This window comes from Eublepharis macularius, chromosome 4 (genome assembly GCF_028583425.1).
Source record: "Eublepharis macularius isolate TG4126 chromosome 4, MPM_Emac_v1.0, whole genome shotgun sequence".
NCBI classification, from domain to species: domain Eukaryota; kingdom Metazoa; phylum Chordata; class Lepidosauria; order Squamata; family Eublepharidae; genus Eublepharis; species Eublepharis macularius.
Window position 1 is genome coordinate 94907048 of NC_072793.1, and position 16810 is coordinate 94923857.

Sequence of the window (16810 nt, forward strand, 5' to 3'; positions counted from 1 at the left end):
ACAATGAAGATCTCAACCTGTACCAGTATTAAAGAAAATGTTTTTAAGATGATATATAGGTGGTATTTGATGCCAAAAAATAGCTTATGGAAATGCTAAGATGTCAGACTAGTATTGGAAATGTAAAAGGCATGAAGGATCACTGTATCATATGTGGTGGACTTGTGAGGTAGCTAGGCAGTACTGGGGAGATATTTTAGAAATGATAAATGAGATTTTGCAGACTTCAATAATAAAGAACCCAGAACTCCTGCTACTGAACTTAAATATGGAAGATGTTCCTATACAACACAGAACATTGCTATTTTACATGACAACAGCGGCAAGAATACTATATGCGCAGAAATGAAAAGTGCAAGAAATACCATCTATTGGAGATTGGATACAAAAGTTGCTGTACATGGCGGAAATGGACAAAATGACAAGAAGTCTGAGAGACCAGAATGCTGAAGAATTTTTTAAGGATTGGGGTAGATTGACGGAGTATTTGGAAAAAAAGTGGGACATGAAGGGGAAATTGTGGCAATTTGAAAGTTATTAGGGGAATTTAGTGGGGACAGTAATCTTTACCATTTAAAGAAAAGTCTTAATTATTGTAAAGTTTAAATTCTAAATAGATTTGAGTTTAATGGAAATTATTTAGTTTATTAATGTAATAAGAGTTAATTATATATATAGAGAATAGAAAAATAAGTTATAGATTAGGATATGGGTTGGAAAACTGTTGGAAGTCACCAGAAAAGGGGGGAGGGAAAGGGTGGGGGAAAATTGATATCTAGGTTTAATAATTGAAATAATGTTTGTAAATTTGTACTCACCTAATAAAAATTTCTTTAAAAAAAATATCATAGAGGGTGGTTGGAGCATGCAGGCTGATGTGAGTGTGAAAGTTTTAGAAAAGAAGTAGTTTTAGAAAAGTTTTCATTTTCGTTTCTTTAACCTTGTCTTTTCCTCTTGTAGGTGCAGTGAGACGAGGAACAAGGAATGGCTCTGTCCATCTCTGGTAAATATATAGGGCTTTTAATCTCTTAGATGTGTTCTCTTCACAGGTGGCAACTTCATATTAGGGGATAAATCCCAAACAACCAGACAAGGAACTGAGTAATTATATGCTTGATTTGTGGCAACACTTAATCAGGAGTTGTAGAAAGAGACCACCATATATCCCCACAGGCGCTCAAGTTCTCTTGTTTGTCTGTGTAGATACACCTCAATTAATCAGCCGTGTGCAAAAACATCTAAGAAATTAATAGGTCTATATACTTACCAGAGACGGATGGAGCCATTCCTTGTTCCTTGTCTCGCTGTGCATACAGGAGGAAAAGACAAGGTTAAAGACTTCACAAGGTTAAAGACTTTTCTCCTAAGGAAGTTATAATTGAACCATTCAGCTGTCCAATACTGACTTATTGTGGATATTGTTTGTAATGAATTAGTCTATTTAGATTGTATATTTCCACGGCATATGATATTTGTATATATTTATTGTATTTATTAGATGGATAACGCTCTGCGGGATCCAATGCCCCCTGGTGGCTCATTGGATGAGCTGATGGAGGATTGGAATGCCCATCTCTCTGAAGCTATTGATGAGATTTCTCCCCATCGCCCTCTCTGCCCCCGAACTAGAGTAGCTCCTTGGTATACTGATGAGCTACGACAAATGAAACGGGAGCTGAGACTGCTAGAGCAAGTGTGGCGGCGACTCCATGACAAAGTGACAAGAACATCGTATAGGACGTTCGTAATTATTTTAAGTAAATGGGTGCATGTGTCTTTAAATGCTTGGTGTGAGATAGGTGAAGCGTGGGGGTGAAAGAGAGGGATGAGTGAGTGATATGATTGGTTGATGACTGAGAGTGTGGGCGGAGTGAATGCAGTTTTAGACTGAGAGTGGAGTTAGAGAAAGAGAGGCAAGCTGTGTGCAGCCTGAGTAACTTTAAGCACGTCTGTGAGAAATATTGAGTTAGAGAAAGAGGCTAACTGTGTGTGAAGCCTTAGAAGAGATCTGTATGAATCAGTTTAAATGAAGTAACTTTAAGAACCAAGAACTACTTTTATGAAACTGATATGCTTCTTTTGTTTATTTTGTTTTTCTTATATCCCAGAGTAGCTGTCATTGCTATATCCCATTCCTATCCTCAGGGCCACATAGAACCATGAAGGAGCCTGATGCTTAGGCTCATTACTAAAAGGAAAACTTAAATAAAATATCTTGAAATATAATATTCCTGGTGTCAGCAATCTACCCTAGAGAAAGTAAGGGTCATAACAATGTTTATGAAGGCCTAAGAATAGCAGTGAAAGCTGCAAAAAGAGACTACTATGCAGCTTCCATTGCGTCCGCTAGTTCTTGCCCAGCACAACTTTGCAGAGTGATTTGGTCTTTAACAACTCTCACACATGGGACAAATAAAAATGTAAATTCAGTAATAAGCTGTGAGGCTTTTGGACTTCCGGTTTGGATTCATGGCGGTCTGAAGCAGTCTAAGACTTGGGCTGTCTGCGACACTGTTTTTCTTGGAAAGCGAAGCGCTCCAACGCCCGTTTCCACCCCAACTTCAGGGAGAAGTTGGGCTCGAACGCTACGCACCCCTGAGAGCACGTGATCTTGGTGAGGGAGGGGGTTCTGAATCAAGGACTCCCACCACCCTCGGAGAAGGGCGAGCTTCTATTTCTGCAGTGCCTCAAGAGTCATTAAATTGGCATAAGATCGTCAGAACCAAGCTTCAGTAACAGCTTTTACCAAAGAATAAACAAAGGAAACAACACAGACAACCCGCAGAATCGGCAAAGGTAAAGATCGTTATTGGACTTTTAAAAAAGGAATGGCAGTAAAAAGACCAAGGGAAAACAAAGTAATGGACAGAATATAAAAGAAGAGACGTTTAGTAATAGAAGCAGAGTAAAATTGAAGACGCTGGGGAAGTAAATAAGGACTAAAAATTTGAAAATAAATATTGTTTATACTTACTGCGGTTAGAATTGAGATAACCAGCGTGAGAAAGCGGAGGGGGGACTGGAGAAACATTGTGAAGTTAACAGCAGAGCAGACAACTGGATTCCTAGCAAGGACAGCAAAGCGAAAGGGAAGAGGATTGACGGAAAAAGGAACCAAAACAAATATACTACTGGGAGGCAACGAAGGTAACAGGAACAGGAAGTGCGTCATCTTAAGTAAGGTACGAAGTTAAACCAGAAATCATAGAGATGTTGCAATGGTACCATAGAGAAAAAACGCCGACATTTTGGATTTTAAAAAGGCTTCCCCACCCTTTTCTTTAAGAAATTTTAAGAAAAGGCAAGGTTTAAACGATTCAACACGGATTTGAGGTAAAGAGCAGATACGTGGGGAGGCTCGAAACCGAGCCCCACGATGGCGGAAAAAAGGAGCAGATAAGGAATGGCAAATTTCGGTGGATGCTGCGATTGAAGGACTGGGGGGAAAAGTGGCAGAGAATCACGAAGAGTTGTTACAGAAGATGCAAGAAATGTTGGCAAAGGATTTTAAAGAGATGAGAGATGTTATTCAAGCTGATGTAGCTGCACTGGCAAAAAAGATAGAGGGAGTAAAGGAAGATTTGCAAGTGACAACTAAAAAAGTGGAGCAGGTGGAACAAAAGACAAATGACATAAAAGCAGAAATGAAACATGAAAATCAAGTGATTCAGACAAGAGTGGCAATGATGGAGTGTAAGGCGACGGAAAAGCAGTTAAGATTTTGTGGCATTCAGGAATCTGAGACTCAAACCACACAAGAACAGATGACAGAGATATTGGCAGAATTTTTAGGGAAAGAGAAGGATGAAATAACAGCAAATATGGATTTGGCGTACAGAATCAATTCGGCTTTTGCACAACAGAGAAAGCTACCAAGAGATATTATTGTGCAATTAGTGACTAAGAGAATGCAGGAAGAGATACTTAAGAGGCATTTTGAAAAACCTTTAATAAAGGAGGGGAGTAGAATTAAGATCATGAAAGAAGTCCCAAAATGGATTCTCCAAGAGCGGAAAAAATATAGGGAATTGACCCAGAAACTAAGAGACAAAGACATCAGATATAGATGGGAAATTCCAGAAGGTCTAAGCTTTTACTACAAAGCCTTGAGAATTATCATCAAAACAAAGGAGCAAATGGAAAAAATTTTACAGGAAAATGCAGAAGACTTTCCTGGACTATTAAAAATGTAAAATATGGAGGACAAATTAATATCATGGAATGTGAATGGACTAAACTCACCTCAAAAGAGAAAGACAATTTTTCATTGGCTAAAGAAGCAAAATTGTAATATAGTATGTCTACGAGAGACACATATTAAAGATAAAGATATAAAATATTTAAAAAACACAAACAATTGGGGAAAGAATATATATCAGCGTCTAAACAAAAGAAGAAAGGAGTAGTGATTTATGTAAAGGAGGATGTAGAATCAAAATTAATTTTTCAGGATCAAGATGGAAGATATGTGGCCGTGGAAATAAATATAAATGCGAAAAAAATATTGGTAATAGCTCTCCATGCGCCAAATGGAGCAAAGGCCATTTTTTAAAAGACTTATTGAATAAATTAGATCAGGATGTATTTGATCAGATGATATTGGTTGGAGATTTCAATGGTGTGGTGGACTTGCAATTAGACAAGAAATCAAAAACAACCGTTAAAAAATCAGGGAAGCTACCAAAAACTTTTTTTGAATTAGTTCGACAAGAACATTAGGAAGACATATGGAAAAAAGAAAATCCGAAAAGTACTGAATTTACATACTACTCCGCAAGGCACTTATCATTTTCACGTATTGATATGATTTGGGCAACAAAAGATTTGACTCTATTGACAAAAAAAGTGGAAATCTTACCGACGGTGAGCGCAGACCACAATCCGATGTTATGGAAATGGACAATGGGTCAAAGAAAATTTAGATGGAGAATAAATGAGGATTTATTACAAGATCAGGAAAATCTGAAGTATTTGAAAGAAGAAACTAAGCAATTTTTTGTAACAAATAACAACAATGAAGTCTCAAAACAGATGGTATGGGATGCCTATAAGGCTGTAATGAGAGGAAATTTAACCTTACTTAACAGTAAGGATAAGAAAAGAAAGCAGGAGAAATGGCAAGAAATTCAAGAAAAAATATATAAAAAAGAACAACAATTGAAGAAAAGACCAGGAAAAAAGTCGATCATACAGGAAATTAAAATATTGCAGGATCAAATAACAGACATTAGTAATAAAGTGCTAGAATGGAAGTTAAAGACATTAAAGCAGAAGTCATTTGGAGGAGCAAATAAACCAGGAAAGTATTTAGCCTGGCAACTGAAAAAGAAGGAAGGAAATGAAAATTATTAATACAATAATGGAGGAAGGTAAAGAATTGAAAGATCATCAACTAATTAAGTGTGCGTTCTTTAAATACTATGCTAAATTATTTCAAAAGAAATCTGTGAATGTACAAGAGATAGATGGGTATTTAAGGAATGCCCACTTACCAAAGGTACCAGAAGAGATGAAACAGAGACTGAATGCTCCAATAACAGAAGAAGAAGTCATACAGGCAATTGAAGTGGCTAAGATTGGGAAAGCACCAGGACCTGATGGGATCACAGCTAAATTTTATAAAGTAATGAAGGAGGACCTAGTACCGATTTTAAAAAATGTAATGAACGATATGCTTCAAGGAAAGGGTCTCCCAGATACATGGAATGAAGCTAGTATTGCACTGATCCCAAAAGAAAGCCAAGATTTGACAGAATTGAAAAATTATAGACCCATATCGCTTATAAACAATGACTACAAAATAATGGCAAGAATTCTGGTGGATAGGCTCAAAATATGGTTAATGGATTTTATAGATGAAGATCAGGCCGGATTTTTACCAAATAGGCAGTTAAAAGACAATTTGAGAGTAGTGATAAATGCTATTGAATATTATGATAAGCGACCTGATAAGGAAGTTGGCCTTTTCTTTGCGGATGCAGAGAAGGCCTTTGACAATTTGAACTGGGATTTTATGTTCGCAGCTATGGAGAAGATGGATCTAGGTAATGAATTTATACAAGCAGTGAAAACAATTTATAACTTACAAAGAGCAACAATATGTGTTAATGACGACCTGACAGAGAAGTTGGAAATAAGGAAAGGAACCAGACAAGGATGTCCACTATTGCCGCTTTTGTTTGTGATGGTCTTAGAAGTATTATTGAGGAGGATTAGAGAAGATGATAGTATAAAAGGAATAAAAATAAAAGGATCCTCCTGCAAATTGAGACCATTTGCAGACGATGTGATGTTTATAGTGGAAGACCCTCTACAAACCTTGCCAAGACTGCTGGACAAAATAAAGGAGTTTGGAGATTTGGTGGGTTTCTACATAAACAAAAAGAAGTCAAAAATAATAACTAAAAATATGAGTAAGAAGAAACAACAAGAATTAAGTGAATTAACAAACTGCGAAGTAGTACACAGAACTAAATATTTGGGGATAGAGCTGACAGCTAAGAATATAGACTTGTTCAAGAATAACTATGAAAAGCTCTGGACTCAAATTGAAAGAGACATGGTAAAATGGAATAAATTAAATTTGTTGTGGTTAGGTCGAATTGCCACAATTAAAATGAATGTACTGCCCAGAGTGATGTTTTTAATGCAAACAATTCCAATTGTGAAAGATAAGAAACAATTTGAAAAATGGCAGAGGAAGATATCAGAATTTGTCTGGGCAGGAAAGAAACCAAGAGTCAAGATGAAAGTTCTTTGTGATGCTAAGGAAAGAGGAGGAATTCAGTTACCTGATCTAAGACTTTACCATGAAGCAATATGTTTGGTGTGGCTAAAAGAATGGGTGTCTTTGACCAATCATAAGTTATTAACATTGGAAGGACATAATAAACTATTTGGATGGCATGCATATATGTGGTACGGGAAGCACATACGGGAATATGGATGCAATGTTTCAGCACCACTACCTGAGAAGAAATCTACTGTCAACCTGGCTCAAGTATAAGAAATTTATAGAGCTAAAGAAACCACTTTGGATTGTTCCAGCTGAAGTAATCAACCCAAATATGGAATATCAGGGAAAGGAATGGCTTACCCTCAAAGAATTAACAGTATTAGAAAATGATGGGTTGAAACTTAAGAGAAATGAAGAGTTGCCATTTAAATATGGTTGGTTACAATATAGACAAATTAAAGATTTATTTGATTCAGAATATAGAATGGTTTTAGAATTAAAAATTCAGAACTAGAGGAACTATTATTGGGGGATAATAGTAAAGCAGTATCTAAAATGTATAAGTTGTTATTGAAGTGGTTTACAGAAGATGAAACAGTCAAGGTGCAAATGGTAAAGTGGGCCATAAATTGTAATAAGGAAATAGCGATGGAAGCATGGGAACAACTATGGAAAAATACCTTAAAAATATCAACTTGTATCAGTATTAAAGAGAACGGTTATAAAATGCTGTATAGATGGTACTTAACACCGAAAAAATTAGCCACAGCTAACAAACAGTTATCGAATAAATGTTGGAAATGTAAGGAGCATGAAGGTTCTCTATTTCATATGTGGTGGACTTGCCAAAAGACTAGAGACTTCTGGTCTAGAATATGTGCTGAAATGTCTTTGATATTACAATACAATGTCCCTAAAAATTCAGAAATGTTATTACTATCTTTACATTTAGAAGACGTTAATAGAAATGATAAGATATTGTTGTATTATATGATAGTAGCAGCAAGAATTTTATATGCTCAATATTGGGAAAAAGAAGTACCGAATATTGAAGAATGGACAAGGAAGCTGTTGTACATGGCCGAAATGGACAAATTAACTAGAAATCTGAAAGAGCAAGATCCAGGAATTTTTCTGGAAGACTGGAAGAAGTTTAAGAAATATTTGGAAAAGAAATGCAATGTTAAAGGACAATTGTGGTCTTTGGAGGGATTTTAAATTTTATTAAGTAAGATTTCAATGAAGGGAATATATATAAGATCTCTACCATGGGTAACAATATAATTGTATTATAGTGAAATAATAATCTCTATGAATAAACGGGGGGTTCGAGTGTTGTTGGAAGTCAATAGAGAAAAGGGGGAGGGGAGGGGTGGGGTTATATATTTAGAAAGGTTTAATTTGGATAAGTTGTATGTATTAACTAACTACTTTATATCACCTCATCCAATAAAATCTATTTAAAAGAAAAAGCTGTTAGGCTTTTGGAGGCTATTTTGCGGATAAGATCTTGTCACTCCGCCAGGACCTGTCCACCATGGTTGATGCAGTATGTGAACTGGGGACCCCTTGGTCATCCTCAGGGTTGATATTAGATCAATTCAGGCCACTCTCCCAGGAGGAGGTAGGCGTGCTGTGCTGTGAAACCTACCACATGCCCACTGGACCCGTCCGTGCCCATCATGGCTGGTGAAAACTGGCAGTGCTGGGATTCAGGCACCATTAGCTGACATCATTAATCTTTCTCAGAACTCTGGGATTTTTCCAGACTCACTGAAGGAGGCAGTGGTGTGTGTTACCAGAACTGCTATTTTAATGGGAGAATTAGCTTGCAGTCTGGATTTTAGTTAGTGCAGATCTTAACCAGCTATACCAGAGTCCCTCTTTCACTTTTCTAGACAGATTAGTGCCCCATCCAGAGTGGTGGTGAGACACAGAGCTGGGTGTCATCTGCAAATTGATGGCATCCACTTCCATAGCTATGAATGAGTTCTTCAAAAGGCTTAACACAGAAGGTGAACAACACTGGAGGATAAGATAGCATCCTGTGGAACTCTGCATGATAATTCCCATTCTGCAGATTGTTGGTCCTCAACAGCTACCCTTTGAGTATATTCCAAGAGAAACAATTTAAACCAGTCTAAGGCTCATACTTGGATACCCACTTCTGCTTCCAGGCATCTCAACAAGGTGGCATGGTCAACTGTATCAAAGACAGCAGATAGGTCCAGGAGGAGCAAGAAAGAAGCATGGCCTTTTGTTCAGGCAGAGATCATCAACTAGTGCCACTAGAGCCATCTCTGTCCCATGATGTGGTCTGAATCCAGAAGGAAAAGGGTCCAGAGCACTAGAGTTATCCAAGAAGCCCTGGAGTTTGTCAGCTACTGCTCCCTCAATCACTTTGCCTAGAAAGGGAGATGGGGCGATAAGTGGCCATGTTGGTTTTGTCTAGGGATTTTTTTTTAAGTTGTGGGCAGATAACTACTACATGATGAGGGGAGACATCATGTGGAATGTTGGTGTACAAGGTGTTTAAATCTATGGACACCAAGATAGCATTTTGCTGAAGTTGTACACCGTCAATCTTGTTAATTAAATCTTTAATATCTTCTATATATAATATTTCTTGACAAACTAAAGGCTGTAAAAATAATCCAGATATTTAGCCAAAGATTCCAAGGCTGATCCACATCATGAGACAATGGGATGACTGGGAGGGGGGGGGACTTATTTATGGATCTTTGGTAAAATATAGAAAACAGGTACTCTCAGGAAGAACTTCACTAAAAATTTGGAAGTTGACTCTAGGTGGTGGCTGAAGATCTCCTGGAATTACAACTGATTTCTAGGCCATAGAGAGCAGTTCCCCTGGAGAAAATGGCTCTTTTGGAGGGTCTACTCTATGACTTTATATCCTGCTGAGGTCCCCCCCTCCCCCCTCCCCCTCCTCCAATCATATGGTGCCCATGCTCCACCTCTCAAATTTCCATGAATTTCCCAAGCTGGAGCTGGCAACCCTACAGTGTCCAGGCTTGTCCATCTATATGCCATGTCTGAATCTGCTTGGTGTATTTATGCACAACTTGCCTGGACTGGGCACTGTCTTCCCCAGGCCATATGCAGCTCTCCCAGGCTGGGCACTACCTTTCCATGCTGCCTTTCCTGGGCCAAGTGCCACTTGTCCTGGCTGTGCACACCCTGCTTGGGCCAGGCTCCACCTTCCCTAAGTAGCACACAGCCTTTCTATCCTGGCATGGGCTGGCCCAAAGGGTGTTACCTAAATAGACAGTGTCCTAATTAGTTGGGGGAAATTAGCTTAAAGGAAACAAAGCTAGAGGGTGGTGGTGGTGATAACTGAGATTCTCCACCAATCTTTACAGGGATTTTTCCTTCAAGAGAACTCTTAAACCAGCCAGATATTCAGCAGGAAAGGTTGTTATTCAAAGAGAAATAAAAGGGCAAACATATAATCACATGCAGAATTCATACAAGGCTAACTAAGAGGGAACTGGGGAGGAGAGGGGAGAAAGCAATTTTGGGGAAGGCTATAATTACCAGTCTCAAAGATGGAGATTCATGGAGGCAGCAGCAAAACAACCAGCATTTAATGGAGAGGAGAAGAGAAAGCCCAAATGGATTTGGGGGTGTGCATACAGGTCCCAGAACAAACAAACACACATGCTTGCTTGCTCGCTTGCTCTCTCTCTCTCTCTCTCTCTCTCTCTCTCTCTCTCTCTCTCTTTCACACTCACCCACTCACTCAGGTAGCTAGGGGCTTCAGATATAGGGCAATATGCTCCCTGAGGCAAGCTGATGTATTTGACCTCAAAACAATAACTTGCTTGATGGGTCTTCAAGGACATGAATAATAGGTGTAAATGGTACTTGATGACCGTATGAGTACCAGATGGGGAAAGTTACCAGGTTTGGTGAATAATGTTAAGTGTTGCTTATGTGTTAAGGGTTTGGATATGTTTTTAAACTCTCCATTTCCTGGACTTGGTCTCTTTCTCTTAAGAATGCTCATATTGGTTGGCTGGAAAACAGCAAATTGTTATCTGTCCAGACGATACACCCAACTATTGAAATGTTCCTTATATCACATCACAGTCCCAGGACAGCCAACTTCTTCAGGCTAGAAGGGTTACATTCTTGAGGCCAAAGTTGCTCATAGGCTGTTTCAACCACCTCAGCCCCATAGTGTGGCCAAATCAACAGCCATAGACAGAGATTGCTACATAATGATAACATTATATTAGAGGAATTTCAACAGATCTCCAGCCTCTTCCTAACTTTCTTTTCCACAAAAAGGTGGAGATGAGTCAATTACAGTTTTTTCTTTGAATCTGGCTATTTTTGCTCCTTTGAATCTGGCTATTTTTGCTCCTCCCTAACTGCAGCAAATTTTTGGAAGGGGAGAAGTGCTTAAAATCATGTTGAGGTTTTGAGGCTGCCTGAAAGCTTCAGGGCATTAAGGTATCAGCAGCTTTTGTTACTAGCAGGAAAAGTAAATAGGAGCCTAGTGGCATCTTAAAAACTAACAATAATTGATGGTTGTTGTGGGTTTTCCGGGCTGTATTGCCGTGGTCTTGGCATTGTACAATGCCAAGACCACGGCAATACAGCCCGGAAAACCCACAACAACCATCGTTCTCCGGCCGTGAAAGCCTTCGACAATACACTAACAATAATTATTCTAGCATAAATTTTCAGAGACTGTGGCTCACTTCTTCAGGTGCAAAGGCTCGACATTCAGAAAACTACATGGTAAGAGTAATTCAGCAGTGAAATTGGCTGCCTAGGTGGGTTCTCCCTCATGGGTAGTCTTCAAGGAGTGGGTGGTCAGGGATGCTTTAAATTTTTCCTGCATTGGGCAGGGGGTTGGACTAGATGGTCTATAAGGCTCCTCCAATTCTACAATTCTATGAATAAGTCAGCCAAGCACAACTGTAAAAACTACAATACACAAAATTAGATGACCTGGACCTAAAATAGGCATTTCCATCTGTCCAACTTGACAAGTAAGGAGCACTCAAAAATAACACCCTTTTTTCAGTGTCTGAATAGTTCAATTAATGGGAGGACAAGTGACCTCCCTGAGAGGAGAGGTGGGAGAGGAGATAGTCACAGTAACAGCCACTATTTTTTAAAAAGTCCTAGCATGGACTAAGGCAGTCCAGCTCCAGATTAAAAGATTAGACAGTACCAATATAGGCTGTGAAAAACAGAGTTGTACTTACCAGTAACTGTTGTTCATTGACATCTTCTGTGCAGGCACACACGCATGTGCAGGTCTGCTGAACAATGAGGTTTTATAGCTTTAAATCTACTAGGGGGTGCCTGTCTTTCCAGAGCACATACATGGTGTTCTCCACTGAAACCGAGTGTGCTTCTGGGAGATGGTGCCCCTTACCCTCCGTTTCTCCTGAGCTACCTGCCCAACAGGTAAATAGTGGAGAGCATCAGTGGGGTAGGAGGGAGGGTATGTGTGCCGGCACAGAAGACGTCAATGAACAACAGTTACTGGTAAGTGCAACTCTGTTTTCGTTGTCCATCTTCTGTGCAGTCCCGCATGGGAGACTAGCAAATCACTTACTCTGGAGGTGGATGTGTTCTTCATTGGAAGAGTGATTGAAGGACAGCCTATCCAACTGCTTCTTCCTTTTTCTCTATCTAGGGCGCAGACAAACATGTCTGCTGAAGACCATGTCACTGTATTGCAGATGTCATGCAGAGGGACTCCTCTCAACAGTGCTGTTGAGGAATCCTGAGACCTAGTAGAATGTGTGTTTACCTCTACTGGACAAGGTAAGCCTGCTGCCATATAACATGTCTTAATAGCTCATGTCACCCATCTTGCAATGGTCTGTGCCATGGCTCCTTTCCCTTTCTTAGGGCCTGCATAGCAGACAGTTGTATATCTTTTCTAAATGTTGCAGTTCGTTCCAGGTAGAAGAGTATGGCTCTACACACTTCTAATGAGTGTAGTGCTTTCTCTGCCTTTGTCAAAGGTGTCAGAAAAAACACAGGGAGTACTATACCCTGAGATAAGTGGAATTGGGTTGCTATCTTGGATCTGAACTTCAGATTAGTTCTGATTAGCACTTTCCCTTGGTGCACTTTAAGAAACAGGGTCAGGGTGTAGTGCTGTCAATTCACTAACTCTTCTACTTGAACTTATACCTATGAGGAACACCATCTTTAGGGATACAATGACAAGTAGCTAATGACAAGTAGTTAATGGTTCAAATGGAGGTGACATAAGTATGGATAGTACCAGTTGCAGTGACCATTGGGGTACAATATCTTTGACAGGGGTTAATAAATTTTGTAGACACTTCAGAAACAATTTGGCTATATTATGAGAAAAGACATTCTCCGATCTATAAGAGGGTGAAAGGCAGATATAGCTGCCAAATAAACTTTAATGGATGAATTTGAGAGACCCTCCTGCTTCAAAGAAAGAACTCTAGGATTTGGATAGAGAGCAGTCAAGTGGATCCAGCTCTCTTTCTCTGGCCCAAGTGGAAAATCTTTCCTATTTGAAGGCATAGGATTTCCTAGTATTTTTTTCCCTTTGCATTAAGGATAATTTCTGTTACTTTGTCAGAGAGTTTTCCCCTTGTAAAACCAATCTTCCTGTCAGTTTTAGTCTGGGTATATCATGATACTAGATTCTGTGATTGCTGAGTAGATCTAGGTCTGAGGTGAAATAGAACAGCAAGCCCTTGGATAAGTGCATTAGACTACAGAACCAGGGCTGTCTGGGCAAGAAAGGTGTTATTACAATAATATCTGGTTTGTCTGCATTTTACTAACCATTTGGCCATTAGGGGAACTGAGGGGAAAGTGTAGAAAAGGTGACTTATCCAGACTATCTGAAATGCATCCCCTATGGACCTTTGGCCTATGCCCCTCCAGAACAAAACAGAGGGGCTTTCTGATTCCCTTCTTTGGCAAATAGGTCCACCTCTGGGACTCCTCATTGCTGAAATACTTGTTCCAAGTTGGTATTTTTTATTGACCATTTGTGATTGTCTGATGGAAGTCTGCTCAGTCTGTCAGCAATTACATTGGTAGTGCCAGAGATGTGTACTGCCTGGATGGTTATGCCCTGTTCTCTTGCCCATTCCTAAGTGGCTATGGCTTCTTTGCATAGTAGTTTGGATGTTGTGCCCCTTTGCTTGTTCACATAGAACATAGCAGTATAATTGTCCGTCAGGATCTGAACCTTATTTTTTATGCATAACGTATCACTCTCAAGAACATTAATGTGCAACTTTCTCTCCTCTTGCAGTCGCTTCCCATGAGAGAGGGCCACAGTGAACACCCCGACCTGACGTGGAACCATCAGTAGATGTTGATACTTCTATTTGTGATGAACCAAACACACCTGCCAGCAGGTGATTATTCTGTGCCCATTAAGCTAGGGATTTAATAACTGCTCCGGGTATTGTGTATTTCTTTGTCTTGTGATTGTGTAATTGAATTGTGCTCCAAAAGAAACCAAAGTTGTAATGTGCGCATGTTTAGCTGGACCATAGGTGTTACAGCTATGATAGTAGCCATAAAGCAGAAAAGGGTCTGAATGGCTAATGCTGATTGAAACCTGTACTTAGTAACATGAATGATCATGCTCTTTATTTTGTATGTCCTTTCTACATGTCAGGGGTCTACAGCCCAGCCCCCGGACTTACCTGGAGAAGAGGACAGGAGACCCCCAGGAGACAGTGGCCCAGTTGCCTCAGCAGACAGCCAGACCCAGCACCAGCTGGCTACAGGGGGAAGGGAAGAGGCACTCAAGCCTCAGAGGGTTAGAAGGGGCAGGTGGAGGCCGGCTAGTCCCACCCTCCAGTGGGAGTCCAGGGGGCCAGGCAGGGAGCATGGGGGCAACCCAGAAGGGGCTAGAGCAGATGGGGAGGGCCAAGACAGGGGGGACAGGCAGCCAGCAGCGGGCCAATCTGGAGCCTTACCAGCCAGGGAGGAGAAGCAGCCTCAGCAGCTCAGAGCTACGCCCCAGCCTGCAGCCCAGCTGGAAAGCAATAACCTAGTCCAGGGGATGCTAAGAGCTAAGCAGCTCCAGGTGTAGCTGCCTGAGGCATTCTGTGGGAGATGGACAGCCAGCCAAGGAGGCACAGGTGAACTGGCCCAAGGCTTCCAGCCAAACAAGCACAGGTGCAGCTGCCTAGGCTAGCTAGGGCCATGGTTAGAAGGCAGCAGGAGGGCATGGTTGGCAGGTGGAGCATGGCTAGGCTGAAGGGATAAAAGAGAAGCCTACCCAGAGGGTGGGGTGGGTTGAGTAGGAGTGATGGAGTGGAGCGAAGGTGAGGGCAAGGAGGAGAGTTGATGAAGGAGGAGATGGCTGAGATCAAAGGGGGTGAGTGGCGCAGGTTGAGCAGGCCAGCGAGTGGACTGAGAGGGAGTCTGGGTGAGGTATACTGCCTCTCCTTCCACAGAGCAGGGTCCTGCAGCATCCCTGGCACCCCTTTGATGTCAGGGCCGGACAGACCAGCGCCCTGCCCAGCGGCGGCTGCCATCGCAAGCTCTGATGCTACATTCTATAACCAACTTGTATAACTTTCAGAACCCATGAATCTGTAGTAACTTTTCCCCAAACCGGGAAATAACCAGCCAGCCTGTCTCCAAACACTACTGACTGTTTAGAACATAGTAAGAATTACTTAGGTTGGGTCTGGGGATCTTTCCCTGAGGGAATTTGATGTCCTTGGCAAGATCTAATGTTAGACCATCTATGCTGGTATTGGCCCTGATATGGTTGGTTTTATCTTTAAGGAGGATACTGCTGTTGGTATGGTTGGAAGCAGTGAGACCTGCTTCTGTATGGTTGTTGCTGGCGATACGGGTAGATTTTCTTCTTTGCCACGTTTCAACTGGCAAGGTGGTAGTTCGTGGCCAGGCGTGTCATCTTAAAACAATGGCTGAAGTGAGCACTTGTGCAGATTAATCAGTTTTTTCTCCAGTGTTAATCTACTGTTTGGAGAGTTTCAATGCCTCAATCATTATAACTTTTACCAGGGTCTTTTGATCCTCTGGTAACTGATCTATGAAAGCATTCATTTGGTTCCATAGAAACACTTAGTATGCCCCCATAATAGCTGTGTAGTTGGTCATTTTGATGTTCAAGGCCACAGATGATTAAATTTTTCTACCCAGGCTATCAAACTTCCTGTCGTCTTTGTCAGAGGGCATGGAGTGAGGGCCCTGTCATTGCATGGTTTGCATTTCCTCCATTACCAAGGAGGAGGGCGAAGGATGTGTAAAAAGAAACAAACAAATGTCCTCTCTAGTTTCGTAGAGGCTGATTTTTTAGAGGTAGCCTGTGCAGAGGCAAGTTTTTCACAGATGATGTTTAACAGTTCTACAAAACCTTCTTTAATAGATTTCCAGAATAGAGGTGCTGAAGGATTTTATCCTTAGGTTTAGGGTCTATTGAGGAAACCTTGATGTTGAGAGATTTGGCCATTCGCACCAGCTGTTTGGTGAACAGGTGGAAGTCACCTGTCAGACTCCTGTCCTGTTGGTAATGCTCCTGTTTGGATTCGGACAGGTGGTAGGACATGGAAGACCTGGGTATGTCATATTGGGGGCATGGGCATGCATGGAAGAGACAGGAAAAAAATTGCCTTCAAAAAGCATTGGGCTTAGAGGTGCAGGTTTATCATCTCTGTTAAAACAGAAGTAGCTGAGGAGCCCCAATCATTACATTGATGGTTCCAGGCTGCCTTAGCTGTGTCAACCCTTGCCTCTAGGGACCTCACCTTGGAACTCAGGACAGCCTGGGAGAAAGAGGGATTCCTTGAGTCAGGCAGGCACATTTCCAAAGGCCTCCGTTAAGTTATACCGCCAGGTGTCTTCCCACAAATCCCACACAGTGAAGGGAGTGGAGGGGCCTATTCAGACTGGATGACTTAGAAAAAAAATCTCCCCGTTTTAGAACCACAGAGGTTGTTATTCAGGCTGGCAGGTAGCCAAAGCCTTTAGAAAAAATCCTCTCTATCCCAATGGAGAGACATGTTATGCTGTACCTCCAGGTGTCTCCCCTCAGAGCTGACA